The sequence below is a fragment of the Piliocolobus tephrosceles genome, unplaced genomic scaffold (assembly GCF_002776525.5).
Source record: "Piliocolobus tephrosceles isolate RC106 unplaced genomic scaffold, ASM277652v3 unscaffolded_20610, whole genome shotgun sequence".
Lineage (NCBI taxonomy): Eukaryota > Metazoa > Chordata > Mammalia > Primates > Cercopithecidae > Piliocolobus > Piliocolobus tephrosceles.
This window is the reverse complement of record NW_022302767.1, coordinates 1-7,185: the sequence shown is the minus strand read 5'-3', so window position 1 is coordinate 7,185 and position 7,185 is coordinate 1. Positions and strand designations below refer to the sequence as shown.

At 52.5% G+C, this 7,185-nt stretch overlaps 2 non-coding genes across 2 annotated transcripts; both read right to left on the bottom strand.

Annotated features, from left to right (window-relative positions):
• Positions 1–1,102: 1,102 nt before the first annotated feature.
• On the bottom strand, positions 1,103–1,268 carry LOC113221105. The gene has a single exon (XR_003307705.1). It is a non-coding gene; the product is annotated as a U1 spliceosomal RNA (small nuclear RNA).
• Positions 1,269–4,960: 3,692 nt separating this feature from the next.
• Positions 4,961–5,126, bottom strand: LOC113221106. Its single transcript, XR_003307706.1, has one exon. It is a non-coding gene; the product is annotated as a U1 spliceosomal RNA (small nuclear RNA).
• Between the last annotated feature and the right edge of the window lie 2,059 nt (positions 5,127–7,185).

Sequence of the window (7,185 nt, the reverse complement as noted above, 5' to 3'; positions counted from 1 at the left end):
TTGCGGAACTGAAGTAAGATGTTTAGGGCATGTGCTGTCAGCTGAAGGTGGCAAAGTGTTACAAGGTGTTGCAATGCAGGAGTCATCCCATTTTGCAGATTAAAGTGTCTGCTCTCAAGGGAAAAAACAATCAACCTAAGCTGTGTGCAGACTTTAGGGGAAAAAAAAGAAAAAAAACACCAACCAACCAAACCACCACCACCACCACCCTGTCAGACTCGGGGGATTCTATCAGACTCGGTTCCTGACAAACCAGATTTCCCTGTAGTTCTGCCAAAGTGCTGGGATTTCCCTGTAGTTCTGCCTGCTTTTGTATCCCTCTAATGGATGAGTCTAAATTCTTATGGAATCCCATATTTATGGCAAAGTTCAATATTTATGGCAGAGGGTTTCAGAACTCTCCCACTATTTTCCTGTCCTTTACAAGAAAATTTAAGAGAAATTTGTCCCACCAGAGGGATCTTGCCCAGGCTTGAGTGCAGTGGTGCGATCTCGGCTCACCGCAACCTCCACCTCCTGGGTTCAAGTGATTCTCCTGCCTCAGCCTTCCGAGCAGCTGGGATTACAGGCATGTGCCACCATGCCCGGCTAATTTTGTGTTTTTAGTAGAGATGGGGTTTTTCCGTGTTGGTCAGGCTGGTCTCGAAATCCTGATCTCAGGTGATCCACCCGCCTCGGCCTTCCAAAGTGCTGGGATTTGTAGTTTAAAAATCCCAAGTTTAAAAAAGAAGCCCTAGTAATTTATATACCAAGGATCCTGTATTCCGCGTCACCCCACAGTGTCTGACCTCCAAATATCACCTAGTTTAGACATAAACGAGAACAAAAAGCAGCTAAAAAGAGGCGCAAAACACCCGCCTTTACTTCCTACCTAGACAGGTCCCCGATCTTGCAGCTTGCCAAGAATCGGCAATCATGACTATAATAAGACCACGCGTGCACCCCACCCTGAAACCCCAGGCTCGTGACAAACAAGCAGTTCGAGTCACTAAGACGCAGGAGCACAACGCGAAGAACAACGAGCCCCTGATCACTGGCGGCTGCTCCTGAGGAGCACGAAAGCAAAAGCTTACTTTTCAGAACGGGTTAAAAAGGATCAAGGGAGAGCAGAGCGCTAACGCAGTCCCCCACTACCACAAATTACGCAGTCGAGTTGCCCACATTCGGGGACAATCGCCGGGCTCAGCACATCCGGAGGGCAATTGATAAGCCTCGCCCTGAGAAAGCCACCTGCATGATGATGACATCTCTCCTGCCAGGTTAAGTATGAGCTGTCGGCCCCGCCTTCTCTCCCCCTCACCCTCTCCAGCTCCCTCGCCCCACCCTCGCCGCTAGGGAAAACCACCCCGGCAGCACTCGGATGTCGCCGCACGGGACGTGGGGGCCCAGGCCCAGTGTGACCGGCAGCCTCCGCGCGCCGTCCTCATCTGCATACGTCACGCCCTCTTTGGGGGACGTTCCCGGCGCTCCGGTCTCTCCTGCTCCCGGATACCGGACCTAGCGAGGGCGCTGGGCAGGCCCACGGGTGTCTCGGGGACTAGGTGGGCGCGCGGCCGAGGACCAGGGACCTGAAAGGGAGACCCGAGGGGACAAGAGAGAGCGAAGAGAGAGGAGAGAGAGACAGCAGAGAGAGAGAGAGGAGAGACAGTGAGAGAGAGGAGAGAGAGACAGCAGAGAGAGAGAGAAGATAGTGAGAAGGGAGAGAGAGTGAGGGGAGAGAGAGTGACAGAGAGAAGAGAGAGAGCAGCAGAGAGAGAGGATAGTGAGAAGGGGGGGAGAGAGAGAGAGAGAGAGAGAGAGCGCTCGCGGCCCCACCCCCACCCGCGGAGAGACCCTGAGCCTGGGCAGAGCTGGGCTCGGGTTTGGTTTCACCTTCCTTTCACCAAAAAACAAGTATTCAGCCCCTTCTCTTCTCGCCAGATCGAGCTCATCTTCAAGTAATCGAAAACTCGGGGCCGGGCTCGGTGGCTCACGCCTGTAATCCCAGCACTTTGGGAGAGGGAGGCCCAGGCGGGTGGATCACCTGAGGTCAGGAGTTCGAGACCATCCTGGCCAACACGGGGAAACCCCTTGTCTACTAAAAATACAAAAATTAGCCGGGCGTGGTGGCGCACGCCTGTAATCTCAGCTACTCGGGAGGCTGAAGCAGGAGAATCGCTTGAGCCCGGGAGGCCGGGGTAGCAGTGAACCGAGATCGTGACACTGCACTCCAGCCTGGGCGACAGAGTAAAAACTGCGTCTCAAAAAAACGAAAAACAAACAAACAAACAAAAGAAAACTCAGGCCGGGAGTTTTCGCCCATTGACGTTTTAAGTGCGAAACCGCCTCAGTAAGAAATCGTGGTAACTTTCGTTTGTCGCGTCTTCCTGAGTAAAAGTGACACGAACCACCTCAGAATATCTAGTAACCGAATGCAGTGACGCTGGAAGGAAAACTCAAGAGTTTGAAGAAAGGAAGCCTGGTCCCCCTCAGCCGCAGCCACGCGGCGCCCCTCCCGGAAGCTCCGGAGTAGGGATCAGGCGCCGTTCCGCCTTCTCCCCGCGGCACCGGAGCCACCCCCACACCGCCCCCACCCCACCTCTGGAACACAGGGTGGCCCCACAAAGTGCCCTGTGGTCATTTCTGACTTGCACTCAAGAAATTGCCCGTTTTGTGATCAAACAAGATAACCCGATAGGGGCTGGTGGCTCACGCCTGTCATCCCAGCACTTTGGGAGGCCAAGGTGGGCGGATCGCTTGAGCCCAGGAGTTCGAGACCAGCCTGGCCAACATGGCGAGACCCCTTCTCTACAAAAAATACAAAAATTAGCCGGGCGTGGTGGCGCGCGCCTCTGTTGCTCCAGCTACTCGGGAGGCTGAGGCGGGAGGATCTCTTGAACCCCAGAGGAAGAGGTTGCAGTGAGCCGAGATGGCGGTGCCGCATTCCAGTCTGGGCGACAGAGCGAGACCCTGCCTCAAAAAACAACAGGCTGGGAGCGGTGGCTCACGCCTGTAATCCCAGCACTCTGGGAGGCCGAGGCGGGCGGATCACAAGGTCAGGAGATCGAGACCATCCTGGCTAACACGGTGAAACCCCATCTCTACTAAAAATACAACAACAACAAAAAAATTAGCCGGGCGCGGTGGCAGAAGCCTGTAGTCCCAGCTACTCGGGAGGAGAATGGCATGAACCTGGGGGTCGGAGCTTGCAGTGAGCCGAGATCGCGCCACTGCACTCCAGCCTGGGTGACAGAGCGAGACTCCGTCTCAAAAAAAAAAAAAAAAATCTGGGTGAATCAGGTTTTGAGCAGAGGTGTGGCATTGTCTGATAAAAAAAAAAAATAATAATAATAATAATAATAATAATAAATGAAATGAAAAGCAGGGAGACCAATCAGGAGACTTGCTAATCCAGGCAAGATAATGTTGGCTCAAACCAGGTTAAACCACCGGATAAATAGAAGGGGCAGCGGTGTGAGAAAAACAAAGTGCTTACCCCAAACTTACCTTTTCCTGATGGATGTCAAACGATCACATTCTCCTCAAGCGAGGAGAGAAGGGGCTGAAGAGGCTGACAGAGGTCGAGGGTGTGGACTAGTGGATCCTCCCGCTGGGCTCAGGGACTAGTTTCGTCGTAGCTCTCACCCAGGAGCTGGAGCAAATGGTATTAAGTGCTGATGAAGCTGAACAGGGAGGATTTGCAACTCTGTGATTTCTCTGTAGGAAAGACACAGTATTAATCTCCCCTGAGTTCAGAGCTAGGACCTGGGCACCTGCTGTCAATAGATTAATCCGACAAATATATTGAAATCCAGGCAGCTTTCTAGTCACCTGTGGATGGAGCAGTCAACAAAATAGGCAAGAATCGCTAACCTGGAGCTTACATTCCAAGTGGGTGAAGTTAGACAGAAAGCTAAAACATACAGCATGTTCGATCAGTGCTTCTTAAACGTCACCGCGGACATTCTGAATGCACATTCTGACTCAGTAGATGTTGCGAAGGTGGAGCCTAAGAGTCTGCACTCTTTATTTATTTATTTATTTATTTATTTATTTATTTATTTATTTTTGAGACGGAGTCTTGCTCTGTTGCCCAGGCTGGAGTGCAATGGCGCGATCACGGCTCACTGTAACCTCCGCCTCCCGGGTTCAAGCGGTTCTCCTCCTGTCTCAGCCTCCCGAGTAGCTAGGATTACAGGCATGCGCCACCACGCCCGGCTAATTTTGTATGTTTCGTAGAGACGGGGTTTCTCCATGTTGATCAGGCTGATCTCCAACTCCTGATTTCAGGTGATCCAACCGCCTCGGCCTCCCAAAGTGCTGGGATTACAGGCGTGAGCCACAGCGCCTGGCCGAGTCTGCATTCTTAAGTGAGTCACTCCAAGGTGCCAGGTGATGCTGAAGCTGCTGATCGAGGGCCACACTACTACTAAGCAGCAAGGTACTAAGTACTACAGAGAGGGGACGGGGAGGAAGAAAGAGGCCGGGCGCGGTGGCTCACGCCTGCCATCCCAGCACTTTGGGAGGCCGAAGCGGGGGGATCACGAGGTCAGGAAATCAAGACCATCCTGGCCGACATGGTAAAACCCCGTCTCTACTAAACATACAAAAATTAGCCGGGCGTGGCGGCGCGCATGTCTTTCCTGCTACTCGGGAGGCTGAGCCAGAATTGCTTGAACTCGGGAGGCGGAGGCTGCAGGGAGCCGAGATCGCACCACTGCCACTTATGCCTGAGCGACGGAGCGACAAATTGAGACTTCATCTCAAAGAAAAACAAAGAAATGAGGTGTTCTGAGAAGAACTCTGCCGTAAGTGAGTTCTACCACGGCCCGACAAAGAAATTACGTTCCGAGAAGAACTCTGTCGTAAACCAGCTTCTCCACCAGCCGCAACCGGGAAAACGGAGACCACACCTGCTTCTCTACAAGACTCGAAAAAACAAGAAATCAGCTAAATATCTCATTAAAAAACAACCAATGACCTAAAGAAAGCGCGAACACATTCCCCTACTCCCACAAATCATGCAGTCGAGTCCCCCCCATTTGTGGAAATCGCAGAAATCACCACATACTGAGCGTATGGCATGAAACCACCTCCCTGGAAAAACCACATTCGTGATCATGCTACTTTCCCCGCCAATTAAAAACGGGTCTGACCCTTCTCGTCCACTCACTCCTACACGCCCGCCACACTCTAGAAACGGTCACTTCCCTCGCGCGACCTCAGCCCCCGCTCCCCTTCAAGATCCCCTCGTTCCCCTCGTGGCTCCGGAAAACCACCCGGAAACCACTCCCGATGTGGTGGCCTGGGACGTGGGGTCCCAGGACCGGCGGGACCGGCAGGCTCCGCGCGCGCTGTATATTTGCATATGCCACGCCCCCACTGCCACGGGACGCCTCCAGTGCTCCGGTCTCTCCTCCTGGTTGACGCGAGACCTGCTGAGGGACCGCTCGGGTGCTGGGAGCGCGCGGATGGACATGTGGCCGCGGGCCTGGGACCTCAAAGGGAGACCCGAGAGGACCAGAGAGAGAGAGAGAGATCGCGGCCCCACTGCCTGGCCTTGGAGTGACCCAGCGCCGGGGCAGAGTAGGGCTCGAGTTTGGGCTCAGCTTTGGAAAAATGAGGACCGAGAGACATCTACTCTGACGTTTTTAGTTAAAATGAATATTATTTTGTAGTTTCAAGTTCAAAGTTGGACTGAGTCGTTTGATATCCTGTCTTTACTGTTGGAAAATCAGTCCCTTGGGCTAGTCAGGCCTCGAGTGGTACCTAGTATGTTTACATTTTCGTTGATGCTGTTCTTGGGGTCTTGGGCAGGGTTCGCTCGACCTCTATCTAGGTTTCCCTAGGTCTGGCGCATTGACCGTGTTGTACAGTGAGGAAAGTAAAGTGAAAAAGGGTATGTGTAGTATGCCATCCTGTGTCTATTTCTTCTTGCAAAAAAAGTGTGTTTTTCTTCTTGCGAAAAGGAATACAAGCCTGATAAACCAGAATTGATGAAATTATTTACCAGGCCGACTGACCGGGAACAGAGTGGAAGGAGAGAGAGACTGACCCTTTTCCGAGTATACCTTTTTTTCCTTTCTCCTTCTGACGGAGTTTCGCTCTTTGTTGCCCAGGCTGGAGTGCAATGGTGCCATCTCGGCTCACCGCAACCTCCACCTCCCGGGTTCAAGCGATTCTCCTACTTTAGCCTCCCGAGTAGCTGGGATTACAGGCACCCGCCACCAGGCCCGACTAATTTTGTATTTTTAGTAGAGACGGGGTTTCTCCATGTTGGTCAGGCTGGTCTCGACCTCAGGTGATCCGCCCCCGCCTCGGCCCCCAAAAGTGCTGAGATTATAGGCGTGAGCCACCACTCCCAGCCTACCCTACCACTTTTTGCCTAACTTGAGTTTGGATAGTCAGTAAGAGAGCCGAGACAAAGGTGGGCTAAGACCTGGGCAGAATTTTGATCTGCTCCTGGATCTATGCCAGTCAATTTTGAGACAGCCTGGACAAATTGCTGAGGAAATCAATGGTAGACTCTGGGACTTCTGGATACAGAACTGCAATGTTTCTTTTTTTTTCTTCTTCTTTTCTTTTTTTAAGTAGACAGGAAGTCTCCATATGTTGCCTAGACTGGTCTCAAACTCCTGGGCTCAAGTGACCCTCCCGCCTTGGCTTCCCAACGGGATGGGATTGAAGGTGTGAGCCACCGCGTCCGGCCGACAATTCCGTTTATAGCCCCAAGAAATGTCACCCCTTTACATAGGTAGGCAGATGCAAGCCCTAAAATACATGTTGTCAAGAATTTGTCCTCGAGAAAGAAATTTAGCACCATTTGCTACACACAGTTCATCCTCAGTTCAACTGGTAATTGGAGCGGTCAGCTGTGTTATTAACTGCCTTTAGCCAAAGGGAAAATAAAGCCTCTGTTACCTCCATTACAAGGAGGTAGTGATAACTTGGAGCCAGCCACCTAGGCTAAATACCCAGAGATAGAGGCCGGGTGCAGTGGCTCACGCCTGTAATCCCAGCACTCTGGGAGGCCGAGGCGGGCGGATTACCTGAGGTCAAGAGTTTGAGACCAGCCTGGCCAACATGGTGAAACCCCGTCTGTACTAAAAATACAAAATTAGCTGGACGTGGTGGCACGCACCTGTAATCCCACCTACTCGGGAGACTGAGGCAGGAGAATCGCTCGAACCCGGGAGGCGGAGGTTG